Genomic DNA, 13,597 nt, shown 5'->3' with positions numbered 1-13,597 from the left:
AGCCCAAGGGAGATTTGGGGAAAGCAAGAGGTCAAACACGAAATAAGGGCTAAATCTAAGAGTGCAGGGATGACAGCAGGGCCTATGAAGGGGTCTGGGTTTGAAGAGAGGTTGAGGTCTGCTGGGGAGAAGGTAGGGACCACTGGAGAGGACTTGAGATCCAGTGGATATAAACTGGGGCAGAATGAGGAGTTGAGGTCGAGTGTAGACAAGATGAGATCAAGTGTAGAGAAGCTGAGGTCTAGTAGTGAGAAGCTGGTGTCCGGGGGAGAGACGCAGGGGTCCAGTGGAGTGAAGCTGAGGTCCACTGGCAGAAAGCTGAGATCAAGTGGAGAGAATCTGAGATCAAGTGGAGAGAATCTGAGATCAAGTAGAGAGAAGCTAAGATGGAGTGGAGAGAAGCTGGGAACCAGTGATGAGAAGCTGAAGTTGAGTGGAGAGATGCTGAGATCAAATGGAGAGAAGCGGGGAACCAGTGGAGAGAAGCTGAGATCAAGCAGAGAGAAGCTGAGGTTGAGTGGAGAGAAGCTGGGAACCAGTGCATGAGAAGCTGAGGTCTAGCGAGGAGAAGTTGGGGACCAGTGGGGAGAAATTGGAGGTTTCAAGAATGGGGAGCATAAATGAGGAGAACATTGAAAAAGTGGTGGAAGTTGCTGGTGATGAAAGAGTGATGGCATTTACTGATGATGAGATGGAAATTCCTTTTGAAAGTGTCAAAGGGAGTGAGGAACTACAAGGGACTGAGAAAGGAGTGGGAGTTGACGGGGGCGTCTTGCGTGAAGTGAAAGATATCACTGATGAATCTGTTTCTATGGAAAATAAAGATATTATAGGTGAAGGTACCAGTGAATGAGGCAGATGAAGGACTGACACCAAACAAGGAAAGAGGCAGACAAGGGAAGTACTGGAAGTCAGAGGAGAAATTAGAGCCAGGCAACTTTACACTGAAGGGGTAAAGTTGAGAGAGGAATGGAGAGAGTCTGAGCCTAAAATAAAAGAGAGTGGAAGTGAGGAAGAAAAGCTACTGGGGCTGAAGGCGGAGGCCAGGATCAAAGGAAGTAAAGAGGAGTGGCTGGTTCAGAGGGAGTGGGAACATATGGAGGAGAAAGAGAACGTGTTGGTAACGTGTTGACAGAGGAAACTTGGGTATTGGGAGAAAACCTGACTGGGAGCTCATAGGGAAATGTTTGAGAAAAGGATGGAGGATGGGCTAGAAGGATTTTGTTTGACACATGATGGGGTGTATGAGATGGAGGATAATTGCAGCAGGATAAAGGGTAGATTTTGAGGGTTGTGGAAGAAGATGCAGGCTGAAGTGCGCAAAATTTCTGAAAGAGGAGCCTGAAGAATGAAGGGGTCCCAAGTGACAAAAGCAGGAGAGGAGATAAGAAAGAAGTGAGAAAAAACATAAGAAGCCACATGCCATAATGGTGATTGTTTGTTGGTAGATATGTCCTTCTTTTCTTTTCTTTTTTCTTTTCCTTTCTCTTCTCTTCTCTTTTCTTTCTTTCTTTCTTTTTTTTTTTTTTTTTTTGAGACTGTCTTACTCTGTTGCCCAGGCTGGAGTGCAGTGGCACAATCTTGGCTCACTGCAACCTCTGCCTCCCAGGTGCAAGCGATTCTCCTGCCTCAGCCTCCCGAGTAGCTGGGATTACAAGCTCCTGCCACCATGCCCGGCTAATTTTTGCATTTTTAGTAGAGATGGGATTTCAGCATGTTGGCCAGGCTGGTCCCAGGAAGATCTCAAGTGATCTTCCTGCCTTGACCTCCCAAAGTGCTGGGATTACAAGCGTGAGCCACCACCTGGCCTGCTGTATCCTTTTTTATTAGTGGGGTCTTGTGACCTGTGTCTTGGGAAACTAGTCCTACAAAATCCCTACGTCAATACCACCTCTTTTTGCTCTTCTGTGTTGCAGCTTCTACTGCCTGGATCTTAGATCTTCCTGTTTCTTGTTTTACTCCCTCACTTTGGTCAACTGCATCATTTAATAGCTCCTAGAGAAAGTGACTATGGAAGGTAAACTTTGGGACACTATCTGTCTGAAAATCTCAATTCTTTGTTCATAATTGACTGATAGTTTAGCTAGGTACAGAACTCTAGGCTGGAAATATTTTTCCCTTAGATTTTTTAAGGCATTTCCTCACTATCTTCTTCTTTTTTTCCTTTTAATTAATTTTTTTTTTTTTTTGAGACAAAGTCTCACTCTGTCACTCAGGCTGGAGAGCAGTGGCATGAGCTTGGCTCACTGCAACTTCCACCTCCTGGTTCAAGCAATTATCGTGCCTCAGCCTCCCAAGTAGCTGGGATTACAGACATATGCCACCGTGCCTGGCTAATTCCCTCACTATCTTCTAACTTCCAAGTATTGCTATTTATAAGTCTTTTTGTTCTTTTCTTTTAATTGTATAGAGAGCATTTTTCTTTTCTATGTAAATTACCTGTTTGCTACCACTCCCTAACTCAACCTATATCCTCATCCCATTTTCTCTGGCTTTACTAGAGGATGTTGGACCCAGAATTATAGCTGTTATCTTTTTTTCTCCTTTTGTCTGTCTCTTTTTATTCTGCTCTCTGGACAATTTCATTAACTTTAAAACAACTGATGTATAATAGATGTACATTTTTGGGGGTACATGTAATATTTTGATACATTCATATAATGTGTAAAGATCAAATCAGGGTAATTGGGATATCCAGCATCTTAAATATTTATCTTTTCTTTATGCCAGGAACATTCGAATCATTCTCTTCTAGCGATTTTGAAATGTACAATAGATTATTGTTTACTACAGTCACCCTACTGCTCTATAGAACACTGGGTCCCATTTCTTCCATCTACCTGTACATTTCTACTCATTAGCATGTCTTTATTTCCTCCACCCTTCCTGGCCTCCAGTAACCACCAGTCTCATCTCTTTTCATGAGATCCACTTTCAACTTTATTAACTATATTTTTCTATCCTTTCTATTGAAATTTTACATTTTAACTGTCTTGTTCATTGGTTGCTTTTTTTTTCTTTTTTTGAGATGGAGTCTTACTCTGTCGCCCAGGCTGGAGTGTAATGGTGTGATCTTGGCTCATTGCAACCTCCACCTCCCCGATTCAAGCAGTTCTTCTACCTCAGCCTCCTGTGCGCCCTGCACGAGCTGGGATTACGGGCATGCATCACCACGCCTGGCTAATTTTTTTGTATTTTTAGTAGAAATGGGGTTTCGCCATGTTGGTCAGGCTGGTTTTGAACTCCTGACCTCAGGTGATCCACCTGTCTCGGCCTCCCAAAGACTGGGATTACAGGCATGAGCCACCGCACCTGACCATGCTTCTTTTTGTATATATAGTATTTCTGTTCTTGTTTCATGAGTCTGTTCTCTTAACTTTCCAAGGATTTTTCCAGTTTTTGAGTTTTCTTCTGCTTTTCTTATTGTTTCCCCTTGAGTTCCCCTCCCCTGCTTCCCCTCCACCCCCTGGCTTTCCCCCCACCCCCCTGCTCCCCCCCATCCCCCCTGCTCCCCCCCCCTCCCCCCCGCTCCTTTGTGTGTGTGTGTGTGTGTGTGTGTGTGTGTGTGTGTGTATTGTTGGAAGTTTTCCTCAAATGTTTGATCTTCGACTGTCCATATTTAGGAATGAGGCATTAAGCAGAGGCAACTGGAAGCACAATTTGGGGCTTGTTGATCTATGGGCTCCACTCTGTGGCAACTGAAGCAAGCAGGATATTTTACTGGGTACACCCAAATATCAGAATCTGTAAATCTCACTGAAGGGACCATCTAGTTTCTCCAGAGAATTCTCCAATCTGTCTGGGGGATATCTGCATGGCCCCTGCTATAGAGGTTATAGCAGCAGAGTGGGGAGAGAGGGTTGTGGAGCCACCACTTGGTACACATGTTTTCACCCAGTCCCTTGTTTTCAGCTCAGTGCTCACTCCATCTTCAGCTGTGCCTGGTGTCCCTGAGTTGGTGCTTCTGAGATTCAATTTCCCCAGAGAGGAAACCCTCTACTGTGCTACAGGAGTTGGTGCCCGGCTAAAAAAGGTTGGGGGGATTTGTGAGCTTAACTGCTTTATATACAGATGCTTAAACAATTTCTCTGTTCTCAGATCTATGCCTTTTTCCTTCCATCTGAGGTATCTGGTCCCTCAGTGTCCTGAACTTTTTTTGGGATAAGTAGAGTGAACTGTTAACTTTTTGTTTCTATTATCTTTAAGTACTTAAGTGCCAGCTACCTCCACTCTGCCAAGCTGGTTCCCACTCCATCTCCAAACGTTTTTGTTGTTGTTGTTCTTTTTTTTTTTTTTTGTCGTTGTTGTTTTTGAGATAGGGTCTCACTCTGTCACTCAGGCTGGAGTGCAGTGGCATGATCATGGCTCACGGCAGCCTCAACCTCCTGGGCTGAAGCAATCTCCTCAGCCTCCCAAATAGCTGGGACTACGGGTGCACACACCACCACACCAGGTTAGTTTTTTTTTTTTAAGTAGAGATGAGATCTCTCTATGTTACTTAGGCTGGTCTTGAACTTATGTGCTCAAGCGATCCTCCTGCCTCTACCTCAAAGTACTGAGATTACCGACGTGAGCCACTGCACACTGCCAACTTTTCCCATCTTAAAAAACAAAAACAAAAAACCTCTCTGTACCCTACATTTCCCTCCAGTGACTGCCCCATTTTTCTTGCTCCTTATGGTAGGCACAAAAGTGGTCCACCAAACATATATTCACTTCCTAATCCCAGGAACCTGTGAATATTACCTTAAAATGGCAAAAGATGTAATTAAGTTAAAGATCTCGAGAGAAGGGCCCACTTTAGAGGTGAGTCATAAATGCCATTATAAGTGTCCTTATAAGAGAGAGGAAGAGAAGGAGAACAGACACACAGAGAGCAGGAGGCGGTGTGATCTCCCAGGCACAGGCTGGAGTGATGCAGCTATGAGGCAAGGAGTGCCGATGGTCACCTGAAGTTGGAAAAGGCACAGAATGGATTCTTCCCCAGAGTCTCTGTAGAGAGTGTGGCCTCTGCCAACACCTTGGTTTTAGCGTCTGACCTCTAGAGCTGCGAGAGAATAAACCTCTGTCGTTTTAAGCCATCAGTTGCTGGTAATTTTTTTTTGAGATGGAGTCTCACACTGTTGCCCAGGCTGGTGTGCAGTGGCACGATCTCAGCTCACTGCAAGCTCCACCTTCTGGGCTCATGCTATTCTCCTGCCTCAGCCTCCTGAGTAGCTGGGACTCCAGGCGCCCGCCACCATCCCCAGCTAATTTTTGTATTTATTAGTAGAGACTGGGTTTCACCATGTTGGCCAGGCTGGTCTCGAACTCCTAACCTCGTGATTTGCCTTCCTCGGCCTCCCAAAGTGCTGGGATTACAGGCATGAGCCACTGCGCCCGGCCGTAGTTCGTTCTTCTGTCTGCTGTAGTTCCTGTAGTTCTGTAGTTCCAGTTCCTGGAAGCTGAGGCTAGAGGCCCTGACTTCTCTTCCTCCATCACGTTCATCACCTTCTGACTCAGAGCTTTCCTACTGTAGCTGTTTACATTTGTCTGTCCCCACTAGGATGTAAATGAGCTCTATGAGGGGAGCAATATGTGTCTGTCTGGTTACCCTCTCTAGTCCAGTGTGTAACCAGCACATAGTAGCACTCAGCATGTGTTTGCAGAATGAATCAACCCGTCATATTCAGTGACTTTATCAGTCTCAGTACTATTTAATATCTATTGAGAAATTGCTATAATAATTTACCCCGTTTCTTTGAATGTCACATTTTTTGAAGCCTCAAAAGCCTGAAACTGTCTTTGTTCCATACTTGTACTTGAGATTTTTCTGGGTATAGAATTTCCCTCAGCAGCCTGAAGACTTGCGCCTTTGTTTTCTTCCTTCCTGCATGGCCATTGAGAGTCCAGATCTATTTTTACGCCAAGCCAGTTGCACAACCAGGCGTTCTGTGTATGAGACCTGTTTGCTTCTCCACAGCTCCGCTATTTCTGCTTCTTTATTGGGCAGAAGCTGATAGCTTGTTCTTCCATTTTCTAGGAACTCTGATCCCATTGTTAGACAATAAAGTGGAGATATTAATAAGGTGTGGGCAGAGTTGTAAAGATAAGCTATAGATGGCTCAAGCCTCATGGTAGGATCGTTTTGACAAATGATTATGATAGCTAACGTTTACTGAATTCTTGTAATAACCAGAGTAGTTTAATCAGCACCATGCTAAGCACTTTACATGTTCTCTATAATTTAGGCCAATAGCTCTTTGAGACAGGAACTATTACTCTATTGACTCTACCCACTAGACACTGCCAGAGCCAGGCAGCTGGAGCTGGAAACAGCTCTGTCTGCTGAATGGCCTCCTCCATTCCTACCAGACAAGCCCTGAACCTTGGCTTCTTCACCTGCCAAAGCAAGGCCTGGGATCCTGCATGGGGGTAGGGAATGAGGCTGTGTAGCAACCTTTCCATTCATTCGGCTCATGCTTGCTGGATGAGCACTTCAGTGGCAAGTATTTAAGAATATAAATTTTGGTGGGGTGTGGTGGCTCACACCTGTACTCCCAGCACTTTGGGAGGCCTAGGCGGGCAGATCACCTGAGGTCAAGAGTTTAAGACCAGCCTGGCCAACATGGTGAAACCCCGTCTGTACTGAAAATACAAAAATTAGCCAGATATGGTGGCGCACACCTGTAATCCCAGCTACTTGGGAGGCTGAGGCACAATAATCACTTGAATCCTGGAGGTGGAGGTTCAGCGAGCCAAGATCCTTCCACTGCACTCCAACCTAAGTGACAGAGTGAGACTCTGTCTCCAATAATAATAATAATAAATATATATATGTCAAAAAAAATGAAGTTTATTTTCTTTCCTAGATCTCTGCCATCCTGAGATCATCACTCCTCGCCTCCTCTGGAAACTCTCTGAGAGCCAGAGAATCGTCTCTTTTTGTAAGAGGCCTGCACAGGCACAAGGTCATACTTGGGCACTTTTTGGCTTTGTGAAAATCTCTCAGATTGCACTGCACAGTATACAAATGATAAACCAGACAACCACATTCGTTCTTTGGATTACATTTTCTCCTGAGATATCAGACGCATTTCACCAGGGCCACAGAAAGAGAAATGAAGACCAAGATACCGAGACAAATGCCAACAACCTGGTAAGTGCAGATATTTTCAGTTATCTAGGCAGCTAGAGCTTTGCATAGGTAATACCCTTTTCTACTAAAATTAACTAAAACACACACATTCCAGGGCTCCTGAGTGATTTTATATACATATATGTATATTTTATATGTGTATGTATACATTTATATATGTATATAAATAAACATATATCTATTTATTTTATTTTATTTTATTATTTTTTTTTTTGAGGCTGGTCTGGCTCTGCTACCCAGGCTGGAGTGCAGTGGCGGGATCTCAGCTCCTGCAAGCTCTGCCTCGGGTCCCGCATGTTCTCCTGCCTCAGCCTCCCGGTAGCTGGAATTTCTGGGTGCCGCCACCTGTCCCGGCCTAGTTTTTGTATTTTTAGTAGAGGCGGGGTTTCCGTGTTAGCCAGGATGGTCGCCGATCTCCTGACCACCGTGATCCAGCCCGTCTCGGCCTCCCAAAGTTAACAGTTGAGCTTGAGCCACAGCCTGGCCATATATCTATTTTAAAAATATATGTATATCATATGTGTGTGTGTATATACATATGTATATATTTTTAAATAGAGATGGAGTCTCACTATGTTGCCCAAGCTGGTCTCAAACTCCTGGGCTCAAGCCTGGATGATTTAAAAATTTTTTTTATTTTATTCTTTGTATAGTCCCAGTCTTGTTTCTTGTAACATAATGTGTTAAAGTAACATTAACTTTTGGCTGGGTGCCGTGGCTCATGCCTGTAATCCCAGCACTTTGGGAGGCTGAGGCGGGCAGATTACTGGAGGTCAGGCATTTGAGACCAGCCTGGCCAACATGGTGAAACCCCATCTCTACTAAAAATACAAAAATTAAGCAGGTGTGGTGGTGCTCACCTGTAACCCCAGCTACTAGGGAGGCTGAGGCAGGAGAATCGATAGAGCCTGGGAGGTGGAGGTTGCAGTGAGGAGAGATCATGCCACCGCACTCCAGCCTGGGTGACAGAGGGAGACTCCGTCTCAGACAAAAAACAAAACAAAACAAACAAACAAAGAAATAAGTAACATTAACTTTTGGCTAAAATGCATTCTTAGTTGGTCCAATTAATTCATTCAGCAAACAGTGAGCACTTACCGTATGCCCTCTGGGAATGCAAAAAATGTGTAAAACCAGGCTCTTGGCCTTGGCCTTTTTTTTTTTTTTTTTTTTTCTTTTTGAGACAGGGTCTCACTCTGTCACCCAGGCTGGAATGTAGTGGCACAATCTCGGCTTATTGCAGCCTCCGTCTCCGGGGTTCAAGCAATTCTCCTGCCTCTGCCTCCCAAGTTGCTGGGATTACAGGCATGTGCCACTATACCTGGCTAATTTTTGTATTTTTAGTGGAAACAGGGTTTCACCATGTTGGCCAGGCTCATCTCAAACTCCTGACCTCAGGTGATCCACCTGAGCCTCAGCCTCCCAAAGTGTTTGCATTACAGGCGTTAATCACCACGCCCGGCCCAGAGCAGAGGGAAAAGAAACTAGCAGGATATGAGCCTAGGGCTAGACTTGGGAGGGAGCCTCAAAGGCAGGAGGAATTGTGACTCTGTTCTGTAGGTGACAGGGAAGATGATGCCATCAGATCTGTGCTTCACATAGAGAAGTCTAGCTCAGAGATGGAGTCACCAGGCCATGGTGTGCGGGCACTCAGTAAAGTGGAGATACGATTACTAGATCATTATGATAAGTAGTTCAGGCCTCGCAAAGTGGCTCAAGCCTGAAATCCCAACACTTTGAGAGGCCGAGGCAGGAGGATTGCTTGAGTCCAGGAGTTCCAGACTGGCCTGAGCAACAGAGTGAGATCCCATCTCTACAAAAATAAACAAAATTAGCTGGGCATGGTGGCATATGCCAGTAGTTCCAGCTACTCAGGGGGCTGAGGTGGGGGGATCACTTGAGCCTGGGAGGTTGAGGCTGTAGCGAGCCTTGATCGCACCACTGCACTCCAGCCTGGGTGACAGAGCAAAACCCTGTCTCAAACACACACACACACACAAATAAATAAATAGTTCAAGGTAGAGAGGATGAGGTTATGAATTACAGCAGAGAGAGGAGGAATAAAAACAAGACTTGAGAGAGTATTAAAAGTCCGATTTAACAGAATTGGCTGATTAATGTGAATGGATGGTGAGGAAGGAGGCGCCAGGGGCATGGATAGCAGTAGTTGATGTGAAATGTTTACTCTGCGTTAGGCATGTTGCCCATATTATCTAACTTAATCCCACAACCGCCCTATAAGCAGGATTGTTTTACTATCTGCGGTGGCACTGAAGCCCATCAGAGTGGTCAATCGAAATGACATAGCTAGTATGTGTTGGTAGTAAGTGGTGGTGTGAGGAGGGTTTGGACCTATGTGGTAGCTCTACCAGCTGGCTGGGTCTTCAGTGCCATGTGATTGGGAGGTGAAGCGACCGCCCTAGTTAGCAGTGAATGAATGAACGGTCCAGAAGCCTGCTGGAACCATCTTCTGCTCTGGAGAGCTCACAGTCAGGTGGCTTTGATGCCACATCAGCCATAGACGTGTTGTGTTTGCCCCAAAGAATATTTTAACACCATGTTTAGAATTAATTGGTACCTTTATAAAATGCAGAGATTCACATTAAAAAGTATGTTTCTGGTTTTTCTTGGAAAATGAGAAGATCTGGCCACACTGGGCCCATATAGGACCTGGAGTTGCCTCTCTCTGTTTTCTTCAACTGGGGCCTGTGCCCCCCAGTTGGCCAGCCCCACTGCCTGGGGCCCCGACACCTGCGCACGCACCTGGGTCTGCTCTTCTGCTGTTCTGTCACGAGGTGTGCCACTCAGCTTGGCTTTGACGCCAGGCTGTGTTTGTGCATTTAATGCCTGCCAAGCCCAGGCCTCCACTGATGGCTAAATACCTTTTCTGAATTTTAGGCAATATAAGATGAAAACATGCTGTGGGAATTGAGAAAAACTAAATGCCCACCCATGCCTGAGTTCCCACGGGGAGGAGGGTTCTGCATAGGTAGTGCAGGGAAACGGCAAATGGCCAGAGTTCCTGAAACCAGCATAAATGAAAACAAAATACAAATCATACCCTGGCAAATGGCAAGTAACAGCCTATTGCCAGTATGCAAATCACGTTGTGATTTTTAAAAAATTTGTTTTGTAATAAATAATTTGCATGAATTTCGAGCTGCGTACTTTGGACATATGATAAGGAAGCTTTGGGGGAAGATTGTGTGTGTGTGTGTGTGTGTGCGCGCGTGGGCGTGCACCTGTGCATGTTTGTTTATGGGGGCGTGGACCACAGTTTACAAAGCTTGGAGTTTTCTACAGAAATTCAGTTTCAGGCCAGGTGCAGTGGCTCACGCCTGTAACCCCTGCACTTTGGGAGGCCAAGGCAGGCGGATCACGAGGTCAGGAGATCGAGACCATCCTGGCTAGCACAGTGAAACCCCGTCTCTACTAAAAATACAAAAAATTAGCCAGGCGTGGTGGCGGGCGCCTGTAGTCCCAGCTACTCGGGAGGCTGAAGCAGGAGAATGGCATGAACCCGGCAGGCAGAGCTTGCAGTGAGCCGAGATTGCACCACTGCACTCCAGCCTGCAGCGAGACTCTGTCTCAAAAAAAAAAGAAAGAAAGAAATTCAGTTTCAGAGTCTGCGTGCAGTGGCTCACACCTATAATCCCAGCACTTTAGGACACCGAGGTGGGCAGATTGCTCGAGTCCAGGAGTTTGAGAGCAGCCGAGGCAAATGGCGAAACCCCGTCTCTACAAAAGATACAAAAATTAGACGGTCCTGGTGGCCCACACCTGTAGTCCCAGCTACTGGGGAAACTGGTGTGGGAGGATCACTTGAGCCTGGGAGGTGGAGGTTGCAGTCAGCCGAGATTGTGCCACTACGCTCCAGCCTGGGTGATAGAGCGAGACCATGAAAAAGAAAGAAAGAAAGAAAGACAGAAAGAGAGAGAGAGAGAAAAAGAGAGAGAAAGAAAGAAAGAGAGAGAGAGAGAGAAAGAAAAAGAAAGAAAGAAAAGGAAGGAAAGGAAGGAAAGAAAGGAAGGAAGAAAGGAGGAGGAGGGGAGGGAGGGAGGGAAGGAAACTTCACTTTCAGAACATTGTTTCAAGACTAGCCTGGCCAACATGGTGAGATCCCATCTCTACTAAAAATACAAAAATTAGCCAGGCATGGTGGCGGGTACCTGAGGCAGGAGAATCACTTGAACTCAGGAAGTGGAGGTTGCAGTGAGCCAAGATTGCGCCTTTGCACTCCAGCCTGGGTGACAAGAGTGAAATTCGGTCTCAAAAAAAAAAAAGAACATTTTAATAAACTTTTATGATTTATTAAGGATGAAAACATGTTTCTGTACCATAACGTTCAAATGTGAGGCCCACACTGGCAAACAGGTATTATCTGTATTAAATATTTTGTTCCATTTATTTTTTTATTATTATTATTATTTTTTTGAGACGGAATCTTGCTCTATCGCCCAGGCTGGAGTGCAGTGGCGCGATCTTCGCTCACTGCAAGCTCCGTCTCCCGGGTTCACGCCAGTCTCCTGCCTCAGCCTCCCTAGTAGCTGGGACTACAGGCGCCCGCCACCAGGCCTGGCTAAGTTTTTGTATTTTTAGTAGAGACGGGGTTTCACCGTGTTAGCCAGGATGGTCTTGATCTCCTGACCTCGTGATCTGCCCGCCTCGGCCTCCCAAAGTGCTGGGATTACAGGTGTGAGCCACCGCGCCTGGCCTATTTTGTTCCATTTAAAGTATAACAGTAATCCCCTATGTCCATGGTCAGGATGGACAAATGACCACATTTCATGCTTGTGTGAGTTTTTGTTTGCAATCTGTAAACTGCCCTTAGAGATACAGGTTCAAACAGGTGCGGGAAGCAGAGCTGCCAGCAAAGCACAGGAGTCGACTCTTTTTCTTTTTTCTTTTCTTTTCTTTTTTCTTTTTTTTTTCTTTTTTTTTGAGCCAGCGTCTCGCTCTGTCGCCCAGGCTGGAGTGCAGTGGCTTGATCTCAGCTCACTGCAACCTCTGCCTCCCGGGTTCAAGCAATTCTCCTGCCTCAGCCTCCCAAGTAGCTGGGAATACAGGTGTCTGCCACCATGCCCAGCTGATTTTTGTATTTTTAGTAGAGATGGGGTTTCACCATGTTGTCTGGGCTAATCTCAAACTCCTGACCTCAGGTGATCCACCTGCCTTGGCCTCCCAAAGTGCTGGGGTTACAGGTGTGAGCCACTGTGCTCAGCCTCTAGACTCTTAATCTATGTTCTTTGAGTTATACCTGACAACTTTCCATCACACCTGGCTGCCTGGCTCAGGAACTGGAGGAAGGCGGCCACTGCTGGCCAGGAATTTCTCAGAGGCCACTGGACAGTATTATGGAGTGGCCACTGCCTCTCAGAGGCTCACTGTCCATAGCACAGGGGTCATCCATCCTGTCAGACCACACCAACCCCACTCATGAGATGCTAGCCCTGCAAGCTCTCTCCTGGGAACAAGAAGTAATCGTGCAAGGTTTGCATGGCAGATCAGCTTGGTCTTGGTAGCCATTTCTACACAGATCACGTGGGGCTCACAAGGCCATGCTCTGCTGCTCCCTGGACTCTGACCCCTGTCCTGCATGTCCTCCTTCCTCCTTCTTCTGATCCTCAGAGACTCCCCGTTCCCTGCCATGTGCACACCTAGGGTGGGACTGGGACGTGCATTGTGGCCAGTTCTGTTCTTGTCTATGTTGCTCAGAATCCATTGTTTCTTACTGATGCAGACCAGTGCCTAATACTAGGTGTCTAGCACCGTGCTGGAAGCCAGGGATACAATAGACAGGTGCCTCCCTGGGGGATAAGGGGAGCACACGCAGGGAATAATCAGTGAACTGGGTAGCGCTTCGTTACAGGCCTCTCACAACTGGTATTTTATCTCCATCACATTGTAATTTCGTTTTTGTGATGTGACCTAAAAAGCCTTGGCTCCTCAAAAGATCTGGCCAATTAACAAATGCATTCATTTAACAGTATTTATTAAGCACCTATTATTTGTCAGGTACCATTCCAGATGTCAGGATTATAACAGAGAACAAAACTCACAAATAGCCCTGTTCTCTTGGTGCTTACATTATGATGGAAGGAGACAAAAAGAAATAATGTCAATATAATATGTCTGAAGAATTTTAAAGAAAAACTCAAGCCGGGTAAGGGAGAGAGAATGACGGTGGGGAGGAGGGCCGCTCTTTGAGGAAGGCCCTTCTGGTGACTCTTGAAGCAGAGCCCAGCAAGAGGGCAGGGGGAAGCTGTGGTTTGGAGGAAGTCTTTTCATAGCGGGGAGCCTCAAGGGCCGAGCCCCCGAGTGGGAGTGTGCCCTACCTGTTGGAAGGAAGCCACTGATCTGCAATCCTGTTTTCCTCGTCTGCAAGTTCATGGGCTTGTTGGGAGGGACAAATGAAATCATTTATATGAAACATTTATGTCAACTGTAGAACACTCTATA

The 13,597-nt window shown here is 46.1% G+C and overlaps 1 long non-coding RNA gene across 1 annotated transcript in view; it reads left to right on the top strand.

The window, feature by feature from the left end:
• The first annotated feature begins 4,407 nt into the window (after positions 1-4,407).
• LOC103877417 overlaps positions 4,408-13,597 on the top strand; it is a 32,782-nt gene continuing 23,592 nt past the window's right edge. Inside the window, exons 1-2 of the long non-coding RNA XR_002516936.1 lie at positions 4,408-4,453; positions 6,852-7,138. This is a non-coding gene — a long non-coding RNA (uncharacterized LOC103877417). The remainder of the gene's footprint in view (positions 4,454-6,851; positions 7,139-13,597) is intronic.

This window comes from Papio anubis, chromosome 12, assembly GCF_008728515.1.
Source record: "Papio anubis isolate 15944 chromosome 12, Panubis1.0, whole genome shotgun sequence".
Lineage (NCBI taxonomy): Eukaryota > Metazoa > Chordata > Mammalia > Primates > Cercopithecidae > Papio > Papio anubis.
Note: the sequence above shows the minus strand (reverse complement) of the source record. Positions and strands in the feature narration are given on the sequence as shown.